The 23,716-nt window shown below is 38.4% G+C and overlaps 1 long non-coding RNA gene across 2 annotated transcripts in view; it reads left to right on the top strand.

Annotated features, from left to right (window-relative positions):
* LOC110481587 (uncharacterized) overlaps positions 1 to 23,716 on the top strand; it is a 118,220-nt gene that overhangs the window by 70,895 nt on the left and 23,609 nt on the right. For both annotated transcript variants that reach the window (XR_014954875.1, XR_014954876.1), the window contains 2 exons: positions 277 to 331; positions 1,894 to 23,716. The exon at positions 1,894 to 23,716 is cut by the window's right edge and continues 23,609 nt beyond it. This is a non-coding gene — a long non-coding RNA (uncharacterized LOC110481587). The remainder of the gene's footprint in view (positions 1 to 276; positions 332 to 1,893) is intronic.

The following is a 23,716-nucleotide window of genomic DNA, read 5'->3' as shown; positions in this document are numbered from 1 at the left end:
CTGCTGTCAAGTGCATTTAAGGGACTCTATTCATGGCAGAGAGTAAAAACTATGGCTGGGGGCAATTAAATGCACTAGTGAAGCAAAGGAGTTTCCTGCCTGCAGGGTCCACATGAGCATAATCCATCCAAGAGCTGAGAAAGTCTTATCCTTCACTGAGCCCAAGGGGAGCTGGAAGTCTCTCAATGCTTTGCAGGAGCAAGTAATGAAATTTATGGAGAAGCCAAAGAATATCTCATAAGGATGACTTAATGAAACTTTGCTCTTGCCTTATAGGGGCCCACAGGTTTTATGATGCTGCATTGGTCAAGGCAAAACCAGTGTCAACATGGTAAGAGCCTTGGCAGTACATCAGTTATGAGATAAAACTGGAAAATGCTCTAGTGAGACCTAGATTTTGCTGGTTTCTTGGATGCCTTGCTACAGCAGTGGCACTGCTCTGCTCTTCAGTGACAATAAAAGCAAACACCACATAACCATGACAGTGGGAGTGTTATACGTTTTTTGGTATGTGGCTGGAGGTGGTTAGTTGTGCAAATAGCTGGAACAGCATCTCAAAGTATGGTTCTCTAGTCTGAATTTGTTAATAAGCTAATTGGTGTGCATATTAAAAAAGATTCTTAAGGTATTTACACATGTGCAATAGAAGATTTTCAGTCTTTTATCTACTTGGCTGCAATAAAAAAATCAGTTAAACGAAATAAAATTCTATCTACTAAGGATTAGTGTTTGCAGAGATTTCATTGCAGTAACAATTTTTCAAGAGAAACAGCTTAACCCAGTAGAGTGTAGGGATTTGGGTTTTTTTGGTTGTTCTTTTTTTGTTTGCTTTTTAAAATTTTTTATTTTAACTGTCTTACACATTTTCAGATGTGTTTCAGTTAAGTGTTGCACTTGTGTGTTCCTCTCTCCATTTACTTCTGTGCTCACCAAAAAAAATTTGTGTGCTAACACAGAAGAATATTGTAAGCCCTTAAATTTCACTGAAACCTTGAAAATGTAGAGAAGCAAATATAAGAGAGGTTTCAAGGATATGCAGCATGCTTCTAGTAAGTATGGATCAAGAGCAATAGCACTGTTTCAAAATTAACTAGCTCCAAACCAGCAAAATCCTGCTCTTTCTTCCCTCAAAAAAACCCAAAACAAACAAACAAAAAAAAACCAAAACAAAACAGGCTTAGATTATTTAATGTGAATGACATAAATTTGGAACAGCAGCTTCATCCAAAAATTATTCTGTTCTGTTTTCTTTGTCCATTTTTCTCAATTTGCATTGCTGACCAGCACTGGGCAGATTTAGTGTCCAGTGTATTCCTGCACTCAAAAGGTTAAGTCTCATGATACATTCAATATCCAAAGGTTCTGTGCCACTGTGTTTCTTCTGGTGGCCAGAACAACAGTTTTTGTTATCATTTATTCCTCAATTCCCACTCATCTGGCCATGAACACCAAAGAGAAAAGTATCCACAGGAAGAGTTCACACCTGTTCTGCATAGACGCAGCTTTGAGAGCTGCCTCCTGACTTAAGCACTGAGTTTGATCTCTAACTGCAAAAATTGATTTTGCAGTTGGTCCTCAAAAAAACAATTAATACAATACTCCAGAAGGATAAATATGGAAGGATAAATATGCTGTTGATTTTAAAAAAAAAGGCTGGCAAAGTTTAGCTAAGTGGAAATGTAGCTGATGTTCATATGGAAAGTTTTGCTAACTAAATTTGCTGCTGAATATTCCCAGATGACCTTACATATCTATTTAGCTCCCCAGTCCAGCCTGCCTGAAATTTGCATCAGTGTTTCTGTTGCCTATTAGTAAGTTCTGTGTGTGTGTGTGTGTGTGGTATGTTCAGATCCGTGTGGTCACACTCAGTAAATGTGATTTTCTTTCCTTTAGTGAAATGGGGCAGGACTTGAAGGAACATCTTCAAAATGAGGTTGGAGGAACCATTCCAAAAAGCTGCATTTCTAAGAGATTATTCCATGCCTGATTGATTGTGATTCATTATATATGTTATATATTATGCATATACATTCTATATTATGTATATAATATTCAGATCAGAATTGTACTAGGGGAAATAATACTGAAACATTATGATTGTAGTGAGGTGGAACAATTATAATACAACTAACTACACTGCTTAAATATTAATTTTTATGAAAGACATTAGTTATGCTCTTCATCTGGTAAGTTGTTCTCACTTAAGTCTCATTCCAGTATTCAATTTCTGGTAGAACATCGGGAAAAAATAATAAAATATTAAATGCTCTCATTATGTTTTGGGCAGCTTGTATTGGCAGTGAATCCCATACTTCATTTACAACCAAGCTTACAGTTTTTGCCACTTAGGCATAGCTGCAGCTTCTCTGAGTCTTTGCTACTAAGAGTTAAAATGACAATTGCTGTGAGAGAACAGACTGAAAACTAAAAGGCCCTTGACTAGCCTATCACTTTTAAGACCAGCATTGAACCCTTAATTTATTGGGCAGATAACAACAGCTAGACGCACTGCATGGCATCCAGCATTATATACAACACCATCTAGCACAGTATGTAAAAAATAAATAAAGACAAAAATGGCATAAAATTGGCTCCTTGTATGTTACTGCACTTTAATCTCTTATCTTTGCTTTGTTCTGTCTTGTTCAGTGCAACTTCTGCCAGTTCATAGTAAAAAACCCACCAGGTACATCTGTAATTTCATGCAATTATTAAACCACCTATTGTTGAATGTGTGCCTGTCTTAGGAATTAATTGTAGTGTTTTTGCTAAATAGCTGTCTTAGATGCCCACCTCTCTAGAAAAAGCAGCTTTCATTTGGCAGGGAGAGTCTCAGAGACACCTTGATCACTTTTGTCTTTGTGCTGAAATCTTCTCTGTAAGAACAACACATTCTTTGAAGACAAACTGAAAAAGATCCGTGTATATTTTTGGACAGAGGCTAGCCACAACCACTTTGAGGCTGCCCTTCATGCAGCCTTTTCAAAACTACTGTTCCTTTCTGAATATTTTGAGGAAGGCTTTGTTCTAGCTACAGCTGCCCCTGCATTCTTCCAGGAATATTCTAAATGCAGAGGACAGCCATGATTGCCAGCCACCTTACAGATGCATCCTTGGGCCCTGTGTAATAGCATAAAGCACAAGTGGGTTTCAATACTTTTGCTCTAAATTTATAATGAGAAAAAAAGTTTGAAATTAGTGTAACTTGTAAAATGACTTTGACTTCAGCCTTCCCTGCCCTCCATCTGCATGACACACATCCTGGAACATAGGTTTTCCAGGGTGAGACATTGTATTTTCACCAGTTTTTGCCTAATGCTTTGTCCAACAGTGTCTTATTGACATGAAGGTCTAGAAATGGATGTAATGTAAAAAGGAATAAAAATAGAAGTCTCTGAAAAGGTAAGAAGTTGTTTTCCCCTTCCTAAAGTAACAAGAGCAAGAAATGGTCACAGCTGCTTTAGCTGCATGAACCAGTTTTGTGCTGTCAGATAAATGGAGATGAAGAAGCCACTCAGATTTTAGTGGCCATGGGAAATTTAGTGACAGAAAAGTGGTTTTGGATTTCTATTCAGAATTTCTCAGTGATGCTTCAGGATCCATCTTCATATATGTGAACTTAAAATCCTCTCTGTCACAAACGAAATGAGTTAGGGAAAGAACACTTATTCTGTAATGATGGAAATGCTCAGGTAAGTTTTGGAGGGTACCAAATGCAACATGGTTTCAGATCCTTACTGGAGCTTCAAAGACTTATGGCAATACAAATAACAAAAATACTCTGATGGGATCTTTATTGTGAGGTGATATTGACAGAGCATTTCCCAGAAAAAGCTGTTGCAGATAACCTTGCATCATGGAAGATAAGCAGAGTAAAATATGATGAGACTATCTCAAATACCTACAGCAGGATGAATGAACAGATTTGGACTACCAGGTGCTGGAGGGATTGGCTTCATTTTGGAATCATGGTGGAACTGGAACATGGCAGGAATCTCTGGAAGGAGGGAAGCATCAGCACAGAGGTGATGGAACATTAAGTTATTGGACATTTGCGCTGGAGTGTGATGAAAAAACCTGACTCATTATCTTGTCCTGAAACTGAGGATTGCTTTTTTCCTTTCACAGATGTATTGTCAAGTGCTTTTACAAGCTGCTCTTGTGATTTTTTTCTTCTCCACAAAGGTTTTTTGTCTTTATTTATACTCATTATCGATAAATGGGAGTGCATTGCTTACTAAGAGTACCTTACATGGTAATTAGTTAATTCCCAAATTCTAGATTGATGAACCTGGCATCATTTTAACAGGAAATCTTAGTTGTTTCTACCCATCCTTTGTGGCAACAACTGCATCTAACAAAATATATAACAAAATGGTTATAATAATAAAGCAATCCCTGCTTGATACTTTTGCAACATTGACTTATTCAGTAGCAATCATGAAGGATTATTCAAATCAATGGGCAATGGGCAGCATCAAGAGCAATGCCTTCACAAATGCAGGGTAATCAATGATGTCTATTTTATGAACAAGAATATTTTCAGTTGTGATGCAGACTGAATTCCCTCTGGTTGAATAAGCTGCTGAAGTGGAAAATTTTATTTAACAGCATTTGGTAAGAGTTTGCAAGTCTCCAGTGAGTCATTAGGAGTGTTGCAAAAAGTCCACTTTAGCTGAGAGTTGATTTTTGACTCCTTCCTGGGTGAATATTGTTATGAGAGCTTGCAGTAACCCTGCTGTATTCTCTAACACCCTTCCTGCCCATCCACGCAGAGCAGCAATTGTCTCAGTCAAGGACTCCTGGGTAAAATTACCCAGCTTTCTAAAATTCACCAGCTGTGTCTAAAAACTAAAACACCAGGACATTTAAATAGGCATAATTTGAGTTTATTCTGTTAAATCAATGTTTACCAGAAGCCCCTAGATTTCACCTTTTATCTGCAAGACCAAATGGTTCAGCCAGACCAAACATGGTTTGGTAAGGGCCACGTTGACCAGTGATCCAGGAAACTACCAAGGGCTAATGTCAGTTTTTGCTGTGTTTCTTCATTTATCTCTCCAGTACTGTGAGCATTATTACATGCATACATCAAGAGGAAAAGGTTATTGTATGATGTCCTGTCATGCTTCCTATGGCTTCACTGAGGTACATCCAAAAATGTCAGGTATCATCAGAAAATGCCAACTGATCAAGCTTGGCCTTAGTCCAAACATATGCACAGGACAAGCATTTCCTTAGGAAATGGGAAAAAAATTTCAAATTTTCCTACCATTCAATAGAGCATAAGCTTTCCAGGCTAGAGTCCTGTGAAGAAAACAGGTCTTTCCTTTTGAGGACCTCCCACACTGTATAAAGTAGCTCTGATTTGTCTGCCTTGCTGCCAGTTTTTGCTGATCCAAAGCCCTAGCTCAACTGACAGAATTTCTAGGCAGTCTGTACTTCTCTTTGATTCTTCCTTCACTGATATTTGGGGGACATAGAGAGAAAAAAAAATTATATTACTGTGAATATTTTGATTGTATTTTGATATTGGAGGTGAGAAAATATATAATAAAGTGTACGTGGGAAGGGAAAACAGTTTATGAGAAACTGTATTTCCAGCACAAATTTCCCTTGGTTGTCTGGGTGAATTAATTTATACAGTTTCTGGTCAAATTAGAAATCTATGGCTCACCTGTTGATAGCACTCTTGTAACATTTATGGAAATACCACATCACTGAAAAGATGAGCAAAGGCTTTTACATCAACTCAATTTGATGGCCCCTCTCTGGGTCCAGCTGTAGCCTGGCACAGAAAGAGAGAGCAGCAAGAAAACTCTGTCCTTTCTTCTCTTCCCTCAATGTCAGGTTCTACATTAGCTGAGCTCCCCTGAGCCAACACTGCACTTGCACCAGCCCCCAGGGCCAGGAGACAAATGAGTGCACCTCAGAAGGAGCCTGACTGAGTAATAGCAGAGCCAGCTGGAAAGGTTAAAGGCCACCCACCATTTGTGCTGCAGTAGGTCTCCTGTACAACACAGCCCACCAAAAAAAAGCATAACTTGTGACTTTTAGCCTATTATTTTGAGTTGCCAGAATGTTTTAACTGAAGCAGAGCAGGCAAAGTCAATTCAAAGTGTTATCAGCTGTTTGTCTGCATGGGAGACATCCGGACAGCATGCTCTCCTCTCCTGAAGGGATACCTGAGCTATCTCTCTGAGCTAGCTCAGCTACGAGGAGTAATAGAACCAGACTAGCATGGCACTCTGCCCAGACTCATTTATCTGTCTTTCTGAAGGCAGCAAGTCTGACAGGTCTGCTTTTTTTTCAGTGCCTGTTGTCACTAAATGAGCGCTGTGTAACCAGAGCCTCTGAACAGCACAGTAATCAATTTAAAACACCTCTCACAAGAACTCCTTCAAGTTGAGTTCTCAGCCCTGTTAATGATGCAGGATGAGAGTCCATCTATGTAGCCTGGCTGTCTAGAACAAACTTGAGGGAAAACTACAGAAGCACAACATGAGGTAGATGCCAGATCTCTGTGGCTGGAAGCAGTCACATCAGATTCAGGATGGAAACATCAGGGTTGGCCCACATGTGCACCTACTGAAAACCAAAGATAAAACATCAAGGACTTGAGAGAGTACTCAACTTGTGCTTGAAAAATCCCACCCACTGTCTGTAATGACCCTGTTTCAGCTATTAGTGCATTTTAAATTCCTCAGCATGCTGTTAAGTCAAGCCATCAGTGAGAGGGCAGCAGAAATGTTAAGCCTCACGGTCTGGTCCTGGCACTTTGCTTTGACATTTTTATCAGTTTTTCACTTCTTTTGTCTGTTTAATCAATTTCATTTTCCAAAGCCATCATCTGTCTTCCAAATTTATTTTCTTTCCAGGTGTTATTATTTTTTTCCAAGGTATTATTGACAGGTATGATGCAGGCAAACTGATAGCTAATGCAATAATAAATCAGCTACAGCTGAATCCCAGTTTCCTGACATAATCATATTGGAAGAAAGTATTGTGTTATACACATGAGACCCTAATGAAGTCAACCAGACTCCTCATGTGTAAAACCAGCAGAATTTTATCCACTGACTTCAGCTGGATCTGGCAGCTCTCCAGAGCAGAACTATCCTAGTTTCAGACTTCACAGTTGCCAGTAGGAGCCAGTAACATTCAACATCAGAATAGAACTTCCCTGAGACAGTCTTCTCTAGAGGCAATTAAAATAACATGACCTCCAGACATTTAATATCTAGAACTGTATTTACAGTCATTGCTTGAGGGGATATTAGTGTAGTGTGCATTGCATTGTAGCATTCAAAATAATATTTATCATAGCTTGAGCCAATTTTTTGCTCAGAACCATTTGTAAAAGTCAATGAAAGCATGAATTAATCTCCTAACTCTATTCTAATGCTTCAGAAACCTCCTATCTCCTTCCTTGAGTTCTTTCCTCTGAACTACAATTTTAGATTGTGCAACTCACCCCACTTTTTTTTCCAGTTTTCATATAAAACTCAGAAAAATAAATTGAATTATCAAATCTTCCTCTTCAAACTCTGCTATGCCCTTTCCAAAAGATGGTGACTCATAACATCCACCTTTCTTTCATATTCTTTTCCAATCTGGCACCTCCAGGCATGGCGTCCAGGCTATGTCTGCTCCAGAAAGGAGTTTGAGATTTTTTTTTTTTTGTCCTTAAATCATAAAAGCAACTCTAAGACAAGAGGTTTTTTTTTTTTTTTGCTTCTCTAGATGCCTAATTAGCTCATCTACTCTGATCACTTCACATCTCAAGTGCTACAACAGGCTTTTCAGTGGTTTTGAAAAAGTATATATTAAATAAGCAGCATCTTCCTGAAAATGACATTTACCTAACTAATGGCTACTTCATTAGTTTCTTTTACATTTATTCTCAGATGTGAAAATATGCATCTAATTTTCTATGATGCCACAAAATTGTTCAATCTGTTCAAGTGAGATGATTTTCATAACAATTTTTGGCATGCATTCTTTGCAGGTTCCTACGTATTCATATTATTTGCACATTGTATCTTAAAATTTATTTTGACTCAGTTCAATAGGATAGAGTGGTAGATCCATGCAGTCCCTAGCCTGAAGCTTTTCTAATAACAAGGATTTACAAGCACAGCACAAGTATAAATTATAAGGTCAACAGTATCTTTAATTTATGTAGAAAGAATATCAAGTATAATTTCAGTGGCTTTTTGACTGCATACTCTCATGCTTACCCGTGGTAAAATAGGTATCAAGAACATTGAGCTTCTGAATAATGTGAGATACTGAAAAACCAGAAAATTATTTCAAAACAAGCAAACAAAACCAAATCAAAGAATAATCAATATACTTAGACATAAGCAAAAGCAATGAGAAATAAACTGATGGTGGTGTTAAATGTTTCCACTATTTTCTTTTACATTTTCATACTACTTGAATGGATGGAACTGAAGAATATTCCCCTCAAGTTAGATATTTTGTCCTGTAACATACCAGGAAATATGGGAAAGTAGTTCTGTCCAAAGTATGTATTGAGATTGCTGGCATGGTAAATGCAGCACTAATATGTATAAGATGGGGAGGTGCATGAGCACTGCTTCTACTTGCTGAAACTCACATAGGTTCAGTTCTCCAAAATGTGTTAGCCACCAGCTCTGAAGGACATGCCACCAGAGAGCTGCTTTTGGAACTAATACCCTGGCCTTAGAGAAGAACGTACTAACACATATTCTATTTTGTAGGTCTTTCTCAGGATCCTTTTCCTGCCAATATGTAAATAAGATGCTAATCGAGAGGTGTGCAGGGAAAACGTGTGCTGGCACGCTGGCGCACGGCGTATTCAAGCAATGCACAGCACATTTATCATGATGTTAATGTGAGATCCCAGTGGCAGCGCTGCCTTTAAGGCATACTTGAGCATGCCAAAGTTTTCCCTTTTGTAGGAGGGAGGAAAAATACAAGATAGATTTTTCATTCATGAGAATGTGAAGATTCCCTGAGTTATGTACAGCAGTCAGAAACCCTAAAATAAAATAATATTTTGCATTTGTGCAGAGTTTTTTCCTTTTCTAAACGCGAGCAGTTTACTATCCACATTACTTTTCCACTTTTAGAGATGGCACAACTGAGGCAGAGTTTAATGCACCATTTTTTCAATAATGCTGGCCATTATTTTGGCTGTTATTCCTGTTAAACACAAATAGTTTCCTTACCTTTTCCTTTGGTAACTTACACCTGAAAAGAAGATTATCTAGATAAAGCAGATAAAGAACACAAAATCAGAGAAAACTCCTAGTGTTTGCTCAAGCCACTTGCTCAAGGTCACACAGGACGTCAGTGCAAGTACTGGGAATATATTTATGACTATATATATATATATATATATTTCTCAACTCATTCCAACCCTCAGGTCAGATAATACTCCAAAAGCTTAAAAGATATTACAAATGTCATATAAATTTTCTTTGAGAAGGGATTCAAATCTGAAAGATGTGCCTTATGGTAAAGAGCAGCTTTTTCCTGTGAGCTATAGATGATGAGGTTTAACTATATTCCTGTATCAGTAAACATCCTCAACTTTCAGGTATCCCAAGTTTAATTTGAAAATGTATTTGATAACAAGTTAGCCTGCATCTCCTTATGCTTCTACTTCTTCACAAAAAGTAAGGCACAGAAATACCAACAAAATTATAAAAATTTATGGTAAAATAAACCATTTCAACATAGAAACTCAATGATTTGGTGATTGAACCCATGTCCCTTCTGCCAAAATTAAGTATATACAGCATGAACAAATGCCGAATCACGTTAATACCAGTTAGATGTCTTAGCTTTCTTCTCTCTTTACTAGAAGCTGCTGCAGGAAAAAGGGTGTCACTCATAAAACCTAGATCTCACATATCTGCAAATTATTAGCTATCATCAAACCCCTCAGCAAAAGGCAAACAAATTCCATCCAAAAAAAACAAGCACTTTGTTCCCTCACCTCCAGTGAGAAATTGTACATGACAGGTTCAGCTGACATACTGGAGAAAAGTGTGTGTTCTGTTTCTAACCAAAGACCCTGAACCTCTTCAAGATGCAGTTTGCTAATGTTATGAGCTATTGCTCTGCCTTCTCTCATGTTGTTTAGTGATAGTAGGCTCAAGTATAAGAAATATGCTCTGGATTGTTTTGGATGGTTACTTATCCATCTGGGTCTACCTATATGCTTATGCCATTTTGCTGAGAATAGAAATAGTGGCAAAGACATACTCATTAAGGGTTTCAGATGTTCTAAAAGATAGTTAAACCCAAAGCCAGTAAAAACATAAAAACTATAAGAGAAGCCACAGCATTTTGGTTCTTGATTTCTTTAACATCCTAACGTCCATGTGAATGTTTTAGGTAGGCTTAATCCTGGATCATTTCTATGTACATGGTTCAGTTAGGCAGTTTTTTCCACAGTACAATAAAACTGCACAAAACCAAAATTCTTCTGGTCAGCAGTGCTAAAATTCATAAGTGTTGCTTGTTTTTATATGATCATGAAAACTTTTTTCCTTCATCCTACATTACTTTGTTTTAATCTTATCTATGTGCAATAAGGTAGACAGCAATGGCTCAGAATGGCAAATTTGTCACACTTAACCAAACAAGCAAAATCTGCATCTGAGGACTGCAACATTCACCGATGACTTTGGCTTGGCTTTCTCTTAGTTGCCAGGAACCCTCAATAAAATGGGATGCATTTATGAAAGGGAGGAAAAGCTAAATTGACATTCAACCCTTCTAAAATCAAACAGAAAAGGGCACTAGGCTTTATGAGAAATAATGTAAGCTTTTGAGCAATGGGACACCTTAAAACAGTTGAAACACAGGAGTATCTATTTAAAAAGGTAAAGGAAAGCACAAGTTAACAAAGTAATTGAAAGCAGAAAATAATGGAAGAATTATTAGTTGGATAGAAAGCTCACTAACAAAACAACACAGTAACTGTGAATCAATTTCATTAGTAGTGTTCTTTAATAAAAGGAGGTAATTTGTATTAGCACTGCTGCCCCAGAGCAAGTTTTGATCCTTCACATGCTCTTGGCATTAATGGGCTCAAGCTGAAAACCCCCAGTCTGTATTCCAGGTGCTTCAAAGTATACCTTCAGTTTATTTACCTTCATGACAATCAGGTGAAACAAGCAATTATTTTCCCATTTTCCATAATCGTCTTATTTGCCAGCCCTTGACCAAGTAAATTTTTATAAAATTAATTAAAAACAATATAAAATCTAACTATCATTTGATAAAGCACAGTAAGGTTCTCAGGAAGGCAAAACACTCATTCTCCCAGACAGTACTTTCTTTGGAAGCCCTGCAGCAGGAATTTTACAGGACTGAGACTCTGCCATGCACAGCAGTAAACAGAGAAGGCTGAGTGTCTGCTGCTGGCTCTGATGGTGCTCAAGTTGCTGTTGTGACAACAGAGAAACATCACCTTATTGTCCCTAGACCTTGCCACAATGCTCAAACTCTCCTTGAGTAGAGCTTAGAGTACATGTTGTCCTTCGCAAATGTTTAGTTGAAGTTCTTTTAAAGACTTACTTCCCAAGTTGTATAACTAAAGAGCAGGTGCTTTTCCTGAATTAAGGAACAATAAGCCTCACCCTAGCTACCCACACAGGTAAATGTGTTCCCAGTTTGACCAGCACCAGCTAGAAGGTATCATATGCCCAGCCCAAAGGAGCAAGGAACAATAGAACTTCAGGCATCAGTGAAAATTTCACACTTCTTCTTTCTTGCACTGAATTGTAGATTTCATCCTATTTACAGATGCATAACTAAATCTAAATATTTCAGAAAATGAAAGTTGAGCTCAGAAGGAGGTGCCATGAGTCCACATTGCAATACCAGCTGCAGGCCTGACAAGGAAGGAGGAGGGTGAGGTAGGACAGCACAGAGAGCACGGTCACTGGCACAGCAACATGAGTGTGCCACGAGCAAATCACTGAGCAAATCACTAAATGGGAAAGGGACACATGGGGGGAAGGGGAGGCCAGCACAAGGAGCAGGGCTGAAGGGTAACAGGATCCCAAGCCCTGACTACCACGATGCTCAGACTGGGGCACACTGCTGCCAAAGTCCTTGGCACAAGCAGCTTTAGGGCTGGCAGTGGTGTCTCTGTCACCCACTGTGATGCTTTGTCTTAGGGCATGGGGGTTAATTGCTGGGAATGTCAAATGAAGAGGGTAATGATGAGCTGAAAGAAATTTCAGTATTGCTACTGAACCTTCTGATTACTTGGGTAACACTGTGGGAATAAAAATCTCTAACGTTATTATCATTTTCTTCCAGGCAGTTGATTCTTTTATATATATTTATATATTTTTCTGTATAAATACGTGCACACAGATGCATTTTCTCATTCCAGCAATGCTGGGACATGAAATAAGAAGCCTAGCATTTTTTTGCCAGTGTTACCTGCTAAGATGCCACATCAGCAGCACTAGGAGAAGTGAAGAGCTCTCTGAATGTGTTTTTACCTCTTTGTTATGGGTACCTCGTTATTCAGTCTCCTGTCCTATTATCCAAAACTTATATTCATTTATAACATGGCTGATACTTCTAGGTCATGTATGTCTAGAAGGTTTCTGAATTTTCAGCACCTTTAAGGATTATTTTGTGACATGTTCTTATAAATAATAATTTTTGTTCTTACTGCAGCTCCAGTGCCTCCTCTTCATCTGGAACACTCATTTGAGAGTAGTGAGATAACTGAGTGTATCAACTATTCCTAAAGACATTTTTATGCAAGTTCTGCTTCACTCTTTCAACATCAGTGCTTTAAATATAGCTAAAGAAACAAAAAAAAAATTCAAGGAAACTTCTAGAACTTTGAATAGTATCACAAAGGTATCTTTCTGTGTGCACCACAAATAGCCAAGTGTAGATACCCATAATCCAATTCAAAATCCATGTGTTTTATCTCATAATAAATGCCATTAATTGTTTGCTACAGAGTGCAAAAATTCCCTTTTGTTTTAGCTGTTCTGCTGCTATTAGAAAACTGTATTTTTTTTCATTTTAACATTACTGCATGTCTCGGGTTTAACTTATTGCTATGTAATTGCCCAACATTTAAAAACAGAATGGCATTAAATCCCAGAACATATCACAGAGGAGTCTTATCCAGCAGGAGATATCTATTTAATCACTACTTTGCATTGTTACAGCGACAGCAGGAAAACTATAGAAAGAATTGCCTTAAAAATTAAACCATGGAGGCTGTTAGGACTGCCAAAGAATGGATTTCTAAAGAAAAAAAGAAAATGCTGGCACTCACAAACAATTCTGTTCTGGTTTTTTTTGGATGATAATGGTTTCCCATAATCATACAAATTACATTTAGGTTATTTCATTAAAATCAGGATACCCTAATCACAGAAGCTCAGAAATTTCCTAGCTCCTTAAGATAGATGTTCAACTTACCTGCAGTGTTCTCAGGATGCAGCCTAGTGTTGTGATGCCCTGAACACACTCTGCCCTCACAGCCACCATCCACCTCATGTGGCATTCCAAGTCCAGCAGCAGCTCTAAATGCATGGCCAGAGAACTGGATAAAAACACAGGCTTCAAACACCTGTGTTTCTTTTAAAACAGAATTAATATTATTCATTAGTGTGTGGTGGCTACCCTCTGTCTTAAATAATACACACTCCTAAAGAGCTGCTCAGTTGCTCTAAGCATCTACTCAGAGAGCCCAATGACTCTGAAAAGCTGCAAACAATGTACTTGCTGCCAGACTTTATTTTTCAGTGAATACTACAAAGATTTTGTATCTGAAAAACCTCAGGTCCTTAGGTAGAACAAAGACTCTTTTTCTCCTGTGTTATACCCATATTAGGACTGTTGGCATCTTTATCAGAGAAAGAGACCTTCTGAAAGCCTAAGTAAGCTTGTCAGTATTTACTAGGAATGCTTTGTATTTTCTCAAAGATCCAGCAGAGCACAGAGGATAAAGCTTATTTTCCTGGGAAAACTTGTTACTTTGCACTTCATGCTAGTTTTGTTGCTTTTTTCTCACTTAAAGTAGCATTTATTTCATTACTAGAAAGCCACCAAGTGGTGTATTTATCATTACACTGTTTATTAGCAGATGATTGCTATGGCTGGGTGAACTTTTGTGTTGCCATAATACTCCAAAACACCATGGTCTAGGATCAAGTAAAGCAGGCAGCACAGCTATCAACACAAACCAGCATCCCTCAGTGCTTGCACACTACCAGTACCAGAATTTATTATTCCAAATAAAATTTAAGATCCATCATCCATGATGTGATGGGGCATTTGCTTAGAAGAGGACCGCATCAACTCTGACAAACTCATTAACCACCAGGGAATTGGACTTTTGTCTTCACGATGGGTACCCCTGCCCAGCGCAGGGAAGGAAAGCCATGCTGAAACAAAGAGCCATGGTGAGGCTGTCCCCCTGCAGTAAGTACTAACTACTGGTTAAAATGGACTATAGAGTTTATTCATAATATAAATTAACTATTATTAATAATCCTAGAATCATTAAGGTTGGAAGAGATCTCCAAGAACATCAAGTCCAATCTTTGATTGAAGACCACCATGGTAACTAGGCCATAGCACTATGTGCCACATGCGGCTTTTTCTTTAACAGTTCCAGGGATCATGACTCTATCACCTCCCTGAGCAGCCTGTTCCAATGCTGACAACCCTTTCAGTGAATAAATTCTTCCTGATATCCAACCTGAACCTCCCCTGGTGAAAGCAGCTTAAAGTAATTTCCTCTCATCCTGTCACTACTTGCTTAGGAAAAGAGATTGACCTATGCCCTACTGAAACATCCATTCAGGAGTTGTTTACAGGGATAAGGACCCCAGGTTAAACATCCCCAACTCTCTCAGCTGTTCCTCATAGGATTTTCCCTCCAGACCCTTCCCCAGCTCCATTGCCCTCTCTGCACTTGCTCCAGCTCCTCAATGTCCTTCTTGCAGTGAGGGGCCCAGAACTGGACACAGCTCTTGAGCACCTTGACTAGCCAACAATGCACAACATCACTATAACTGCACCTCCCAGTCTGTCTAAAGATGAGGGTCTGGTCCTGTTCTAGCATTTAGTTGTCTTCTGAAAATTATGCTTTTATTTTTCACATTTGAAAACTATATGTTTTGTGATTTTGTCCTAGAGCTGGTATTGCATTTCCTTCACACACACCCACCCCATCCCCTTCACCTAAGAGAAAACTTTGCAAATAAAAAGGTACTGTGGTTTATAGTTAATGATCTTTTGCTCTGACAGCATTATTTTAAAAAAGGTTTTGTTGCTTTAGCTTTAATTCCACTGGTTAATTGGAGGTCTTGCCTTTTTTTAATTTAAGCATTCACCTACTCCTTTGCAGTGGCTGGAAACTTTTTGTAGAAACAATTTCTGTGTGAGAAATGCCACTGAACTAAATTTACTTTCCTAAATATATAACACCTTTTTTTTTACAGCATTGTTTTATGGCAAAAAAAAGTATTTTCAACACTTCCAGACATTCATTTGTTCAGCTCCTTTGGAGTATGACTCTTAAGCAATTAAGAGTAGTGCTCCATTATGTAAATTATAAGGATAAAGTGGAAGAAAAAAGTTCACTAGAAATTTTAGCACTGTCAGTAAATGGACCATGGCTGTGACACATTATTTCAGATGTTCTTGCCTTTATGAGAAAATAATAAATCCATGTGCTTCCTTTGTTTTTAGGAAATGTAATTTATGGATGGCCTGTAATAGAGGTGAAAAAGTACCCAATGATGCACAGATTTTATTCCTATCTACTTGTATTCAGGAGATTTTTCTGCAGCGTGTGCTGCTTTTTAGAAATCTCCTGTAGCATATCCATGCATGCAAGTCACCAAAGGCTTGGATCTTGGTTTTGCTCTAAAATCCCCATTGTACACCATGACTTTTAAGATTTTGAGGCTGTGCCTGAAAAACAGCTGGGCAGTCTTAAGGAGGTTTAGATTTAATACTGGACTATATGCCCCAGTGGACTTGGGGATGACAAATGCTGAGCACAGGCAATCCCATGGAGCTTTCTGATGGCATTTACTCTGAAGCCCCATGCTCCAGGCTTTCTCTTATCTCCTACCCTATGGCCAGTAAGGTACTTGAGAACGGGAACTTTTGGCATTGAAAAGAACTTGGAAATATCATTTTATCTCCTCTGACACCTTTTGGGAAAAAAAGGATAAGCCTTTCCTAAATTTGACACAAAGCCAAAGCCTTAGCCTTCTTGATGCTGTCAGTGAGTGAAGAGGCAGGAAAAAGCTTGTATTGATTCCAGAAGTTTAAACTTAAAGGGACTGTGAAAATGTGGGTTTTCACACAGCTTTAAGAAAAACTGTTTATGCTTCAGAGATGTTAAAATGTTGGTTTGAAGTTGTAAGCTGTGTCTAATGGCTTTAGGAACGTTGCTATGTAAATTTGGAGCTGCAGAAGTTACTCAATGTGTACCACCTAGATGTACAAAGCAAAGTGTGAATCCATGTGTATGAAGTGTGCCCAATCCTATTCATAAGACTCACTTCTTTTTTTAGTTTGTCAGATAGAGGAGATAAAAAAACCAATCATCTTACAAAACCTGGAAAGCCTCCCTTGTGGAAACAGAGTGGTTTGATATATTGTGTTTGTTTACACACACACACCTTTTTATCTGTGAAATGGTTGCAGTACATATTTTGCCACTCAAAGTTTGTGCACACAACTTTTTGTCTCTTAGTGTCTGGAAAAGCTACATTAAAAGTACTACATGCTTCTGAAGTTCTTTTCAATGTTTTCCAAGAGCACATGTAAAAGATGTTCTTGTCTGATACTGGAAGTATAAAATTCCTAGAGCTTTCATTTTCATGCACTTTCACATTCTTCAAAACCACTGGTATTGATATGCCATATAACAACCTCTCTCCAGGATGACTGCCACAAATAAGTACTACTAAAAATATCACAAAGATTGATCCTTTTTCTCCTGCCCAGTTATCAATGTTCAAATGATTACATAGTCCCCCTGGGCATAAACATGAATAACAAAATGAAGCCTCTGAGAAGCAGCATAGAACACTCTGGACAGGCACCAAATTTTGCAAAGAGTTGGACAAACCTTATGCAAAATTTATATGCATTAAATCATTCTCTTTTTTGTGAAAAGAGTGCAAGATCATAACATCTATGGTCCTCTATTCTACCCAGGGATTTCCCTGGCCAGTTTGTCTTGAAATTGGCTTATTGCTACGTGAGCAAACAAGACGTAGATTCTGGCACCACTATGAATGAGTTTGCTTCAAGGCTGCACAGTTTCATTACACTTCAGATGAGCTGGTCTAACCTCTAATAACAGATCAATAGCTCTATGTGTATTAGCCTTGACATGGCAGTTTTTGTGATCTGGTGTACCTGCACACACACTGGTCTGATCCACGTGTCTTCTTCTGACATGTCTTCTCACTGCACATGCCTGCCAATAATTCCAAGGAGCCTTCAGAATTTTTTAAATTGCAGTTTACAAGCCTCCAGTGCCCAGAAAGCCAGGAATACCCTCTGCAGCAATATGTCTTGAGTATAATCTGCTGTCCAGGGGGAGGAAAAAAAAAAGAAACATTCATTCTTGGTGTATACATTTCAAGTGACTGCAAGAACATGTGACAGCACTTACCAGACATGCATGTTTACATTGCCATAGAATCACAGATTGGTGTGGATTGGAAGGGAACGAAAAGTCATTTAGTTCCAACTCCCTGCTGCCATGGGCAGGGACACCTTCCTAGTTGTCCAGGCTGCTCAGGGACTCATCCAATCAGGCCTTGAACACTTCCAGAGCTGGAGTATCTAAAACTTTTCTGGGCAAAATTTTCCAGAATCTCACCTCCTGCACATAAGGAATTTCTTCTTAATATCCAATCTAAACCTGCCCTCTTTTTCATTTAATGCCATTCCCCATTGTTCTATTACTGCCCACTCTTGTCAGAAGTCCCTCTCCTGCTTTTTTGTAGGCCCCCTCTAGGTACTGAAAATCTGTGATAAGGTAGCCCCAGATTTCTCTGCTCCAGTCTGAACAATGTCAACTCTCTCAGGCTTTCCTCATAGGAAAGGTGTTTATATAATATAATCATCTTCTACACATACATTTATGAACAGCAGCAGGAACAGAAAAAAGTAGAATACATGCAGTCATGCTTCCTGATGTGATGACTTTTGTAAACTTGGGACTGAACTAAGGTGATTACGAGCATTTCCACTTCATCCTCTTGACTGGGTCTTTCAGATGTGCAGAGAAGTCAACTGAACTACCCCATGTCTGAAAAAAAGACAGAGGAGAAGAGAAACACCCTGGGCAGCAGCTCAGAGGTGAGTGAGTTACTTCCAACAATCCTTTGGTAACCTTGAATACCAATTTGTTTCTAACAGCAGCTTTACTCAACCACATGCACCAACAACAGATTCCACCTCCTCAAAACACTTCACTGGGTACCTGTCTTCAACCCTCCAAGAAAAAACTTGCTCTTTCCTTTCAATCAAATGCTCCAAGTTCAAGGCAGCCTAATGTCTTTTCTTCTTCTTCTGTAGCAGAAGCAACAGATATCTTGCCATGCCCATCTACAAGAAGGGAAGGAATTTCCTCAAGAAACTTGAGTTGGAGGCACACTGGATCTGGAGCTTCTCCAGGTCTAGAGGATCAGGGTGCAGAGGCTGGGGAACAGAGTGGGGAAAAACTTCCCAGGGAGAAGTGTGGGGATTCTGGTTTTTTCCCTCTGAAGAGAGGGAATACAGCAGCAATGCTCTGGGGAGAGCAGAGTATATAGGACCAGTGGATTAAAGTAAAACAGAAGCAAAACACCAAAACTTGAAATACTAGCAGAACCTTGTTTTGACTTACACTTCCATAATAAAGTATTGTATTTCAGAAAGGAGGTGCAGAAGTTTGATAACTTTGGTTTAGTGATAGATCATATAGCGCCAATAAAAAAGGTGGGGGAAGCCCATTCCTTCCAAATTCCTAAGCTAATGAAAACTGTGATAGAGTCATTACTGCCATAGGGGTTCTGATTACCTCTGTGGATACAAGAATTTTCTTGGCCCACAGTCAAACGCCATCTCTGCAAACAGTCACAGCAATTCTGCCCCTGGGGGGCTCTTTTGGAGCTGCTGACTTAGGTGGCACTGTTTGGTTTACTGTTTTCTCGTGAAAGTTCCCAGACATTTTGGTGCCTGCCTAAGTACAGGACTCACCAAGAGCAGCCAATACAGGTCATAAAACACTGTAAAAAGAAAATTTCCATTTCAGCTGTGCCTCTGTCCTGAATTCAGGACAGCTGCCTCCGAAGCTCTACTCTTAAGGGTGCTTATGATTCACAAGAAGTTTCCAGCCCACACAGTAGTTGCAGCTTTTATCTCTTTGGCTTTGATCTCCTCTGTATTCTCTTAAATATAATTAAACCTGTCACATCATTTCCCATCTTGCAGCTTTCTCTCTGGAACAAAACATTTATGCACAAATTAGGAATTTTAAACAAAGACAGTTCCAGAGAGTAATAAAATATATTTGGGATATTTCAGCTCCACCTCATATATCATTTACTGACAAATGTGGTGCATTCCATTTGAACCAGAACATTTTATTTCACTTTTTTCTAGTGCATTTTACTGCAACTTTTATTAATGTCCGCCATTGCTAACTTGGAATCTTCTTGTGACATGAATTTGACAACTCTGGCATAAAACAAAGCACAAGTCTCTGACAAACTGCATTAACTCCATCTTGTGGTTTGGCACATTGATTTAACTAATGAATAAGATCTTTAGGGAAACAAATTCTTTGAAACTTTTGACAAATCTGTGCATTGTTCACAGTTTTACCACAGACCAAAACTGTGTTTGCCCCATGAAACAACTGCACAAAAGCTCAGTGTCTAAAGAGATGTGAAATGCACATTATTGCTATGAACCATTCATTTTATTCCTTACTGTGTATGCAGCTTTGCATAGCAGAAAGAAACAAAAAACAAACCATTTCTAAAGCTGTTTTGCATTGTCCTGTTAAAATCTGAACTCAGTCCTCCAAATTGTATCTTCAGGAAGAATTCTCCACTTTTTATCAGTAAGATCTTTCCTTGGATCTCTAATTGCAATATCCCTTTACATTCCAAGTAGTTACAGGTTTATCCTCACAATGCTCCCTCCTATCCCATAGCAGCAAAATTATCACTGTCTTACAGATAAGATGGTAATGATTACATGATTACCCACTGGAGTAATGGAATTTTGAAGCATAACAAATTGTTATCCCATGTTGAAGGAATGCTTTAACACTGACACTAGAATCCTCTGCAATAAGAAGAAAAATTAAAAATAGCTTGTTAAGAGCGACACTTGGTATGATTAACTCAACAGAATATAATAGATTACATGAAAGACTGATGAGTTACATGAAAAACTACAGAAACTACTAAATGCACTTTGCTAAATTTCATTAAAGTTTTACTTGAGTTACAGGACATGATGGGTCCCTCAGAAGGGCAGGAGCTTGTGGTTAACACCCATAACACAAGAATCACAAAAGGGCCTGTACTTTACCTTGCTAGATCATGTGAAGAGTTTCTCTAAGCTATCTGAACAGGGTGTTGCCATGTCGGAAGCCCTGTCTAAGAGACCTGAGCCAGCTGAGAACAGCCAGAATGAGGCAGAGTTGCTATGCCCATGCACTTTGGGTGTTATTGCATCAGTTCTTGTGTTTCCCAGGACCACTGGGGCAAATGCACGCACGCAAGAGCTTTCAATGATTCTGAAGGCAGATATTGCTTAATGCCAGCCAAGTGACAAGTCTAGAAACCAGAGATCCTGGATTTAGCTAGTTTATCCATAAGAAGACTAAAAAAGGATCCATTTTGTTTTAAAAATATTAGCAAAAATTAACACCAGGTATTTCCTCAAAATCTAACAAAAGATCACACTGCAAGGTGTTGTCAGTGCATGGGAACAGAAGCTACATAAATTTCAGGGGCTTTAATTGATCAGATTTTTTCACCTTTAATGCAAGTCTCATGATATTGGGATTTTTCATAAAGCCGCTAACTGCTGCAATTACTTCATTTCTAGAATCAGTGTTTCCACTAAAATAAAAAATCTCTATCCCTCAGTGGCTTCAGACAAAATACATTTCAACTATGAACATTGAAGTCTAAATTGCAGAACAAGAATAAAAAAAATCCACAACTTTTTTGTGTATTATATTGGCAATGGGGATATTAAGCTAAGAATTAAATGCACAACAGTTTTAAGTGAATATAAGACATACTTAGCAACAGATTGTACAGATGTGTTGCCCCATTACATGGAGTCCTTAAATTGCATGAATATCTGGAATCTAAGAAAGTTTATTTGGTCTCTTGAATTTGGAAAAATTAAAGATACTTTGGTTTGTGTTTTGCAAAAAATGGAATTAGATGCTTGTCGTGGTTCTTCCCCAACTTTAAAAGATGCCCACAGAATATGATTCCCAGCCCTGTGTCCTGTTTGCAATGCAGCCTGGAGAGATGCTCTGTCAGCCTCACTCTACAAATACCCTGCAAGAGCTGTCTCGTACCTTCTCAAAGGATTTGTTATCTTCCTGTCACAGATCTTTGGTACTGCTACTTAATAAAAGCTTCAAAGAAAAAAAATAAAAAGAAAGGAAAACACAAGTAGATGCTCAGAATGAAAGGATGAATAAACAAAACAGAAGCCCAGTACCTTGAGAATGTGTGATTACTCTGTGTTTTACAGGTGAATGAAGGCTAGACAAGTGAGCACACAGCAGTTTTGAAGACAGAACACTCTCTTTAAGGGGGAAAAAAAAAAGAGAAAAGGTACATAATCCAGTTCTTTTACCATATGTTGTATAAGGAGATTTTTTTCAGTTATACCAGCCACTATCTAATGTAACAAGTTTTGTCAGCAGCTTGATGTGCCAGCACAACCTGACTTAAGAGAATCTCAAAAGAACTGATTGTTTCAGGTATGTTTTGTGTGTTTTGTTTAGAAACACAATCTTTTCCCAGGTTCCAATCTTCAAAAGAGTGCCAGGCTGGAGCAGACTTATATTGCTGGAAGAGGCAGATACTTTTGCTGAGCTGACAAGAGGATATCCCTTCTAGATGTGCTCTGTAAAGTATGTGGGGCTGTCACGTGTCTCATTAAATGAACTGAAAGGCTGAGGTAGCAGCAGAGGTTTTTATTTATAGAGCCCAACTCTTTCAGATATGTACAGAAGATAATGTCTAATACATCGGACTATCCATACTTCTCAGTTTGAACACTGAAGATATTCATTTTGGAAAGAGAATGGAAAAGGTGAAGTATAATGAATGGAGAAAAAATGAGAACCAGTTGTGAACACCACCTTAAGACTCTGCTTTGAGAGCACTGTCTAATTATTATATCGATAAGTTGTCTCATTTATCCAATCTAAATGGAAATTTTCTTTCCCTGTTTTCTTGTACTGTGCTTGGTCCACTGCTGACATCTTGCACTCTGCCAGCAAAACCAGCTTGGTAATTACCAAGGACTAATTTGAAGAGAAGGAACATGAGCATCACATACTTTTCCTCATTCTCACAGAAAAGCCTTTGGGACATGCTGCAGAAATAGAGGAAAAAGTTAAAAGGATACAGAGAAATATTATCAATCATTGTTTATGATTTATTTGACTAAAATATACCAGTTCTTCAGCTGTCCAAAGTGGGCCACTGTATTTCTAATTATTCTACAAAAAGAGGAGATATCACACAGATAAGTGGGAGAGTATGATTTTCAATTTGCCAGGATATAGTTGTGGAAGGTTTAAGGTTATTTACTAGGGCAGGAAGAATTAAAATAATTGCCATTTATCCCATCAAACAAATAGAATCAAAACATAGATCTTCAGCATGGTCAGCATGACTTAAGGAAAGCAATAGCCGTCTGCAGTTGCTGAGGTATGATGTAGACCTACACATTGACAGAAATATCAAAGAAGCTTCACAACCTACTTCAGATCACACAAAAAAAGGAGGTGAAATATTTCAGAGAAATAGGTTCAAAAGTTATATTGCTTGACCATTTTCTTGTTGACTTAGAGCCACAAATCACCTTCAAAAGATTGTGAGCAACAGTATGACAATAAACAGTGAGAGACAGTAAGGGAAAGAAAAAATGGAACAAAGTTGCAAAATTGAAAACATAATATAAATTGAATAATAATGGTAGTCAATAACATTTATAACTGTGGCATTCCCTGAGAGCTGTGAAGATTTAAGGGGTATAAATGGAAAAAAATCCCTACAATTAGGAGTCAATTTTTTTTTTTTTTAAACTTCTTCCAGTCTCTCTCTGCCACCTCTAGATCTAGCTGGAGAAATCTGGTATTTTTGTAGCTGGCAAAAAGTTGGTAGCAAATCTTCACTCAATTCACTTGAATATCTTTAACTGTGGAGTCTTTGGAAGAGTTTGCTGGACTTCACTTCTAATGAACCAGTGAAGTCAGTGTGTTCCAGTGAAGTTCTAAAAATAAAACAGCATAAAAATGGGTGTGACAAAAAGGGTCTTGGGAAGCCACTGAGACATGTAGAGTGTGAGTGTTCAAAAATAGACACACAAGAAGAGCAGCAGCCTAAACCAGTATAAACACTACACACTTAAGCTGAAGCCTCAGGTTTAGCTTTTA

The sequence above is a fragment of the Lonchura striata genome, chromosome 4, assembly GCF_050655825.1.
Source record: "Lonchura striata isolate lonStrDom1 chromosome 4, ASM5065582v1, whole genome shotgun sequence".
Taxonomy (NCBI): Eukaryota; Metazoa; Chordata; class Aves; order Passeriformes; family Estrildidae; genus Lonchura; species Lonchura striata.
The sequence above is the reverse complement of the archived record's forward strand: the minus strand, read 5'-3'. Positions and strand labels throughout refer to the sequence as shown.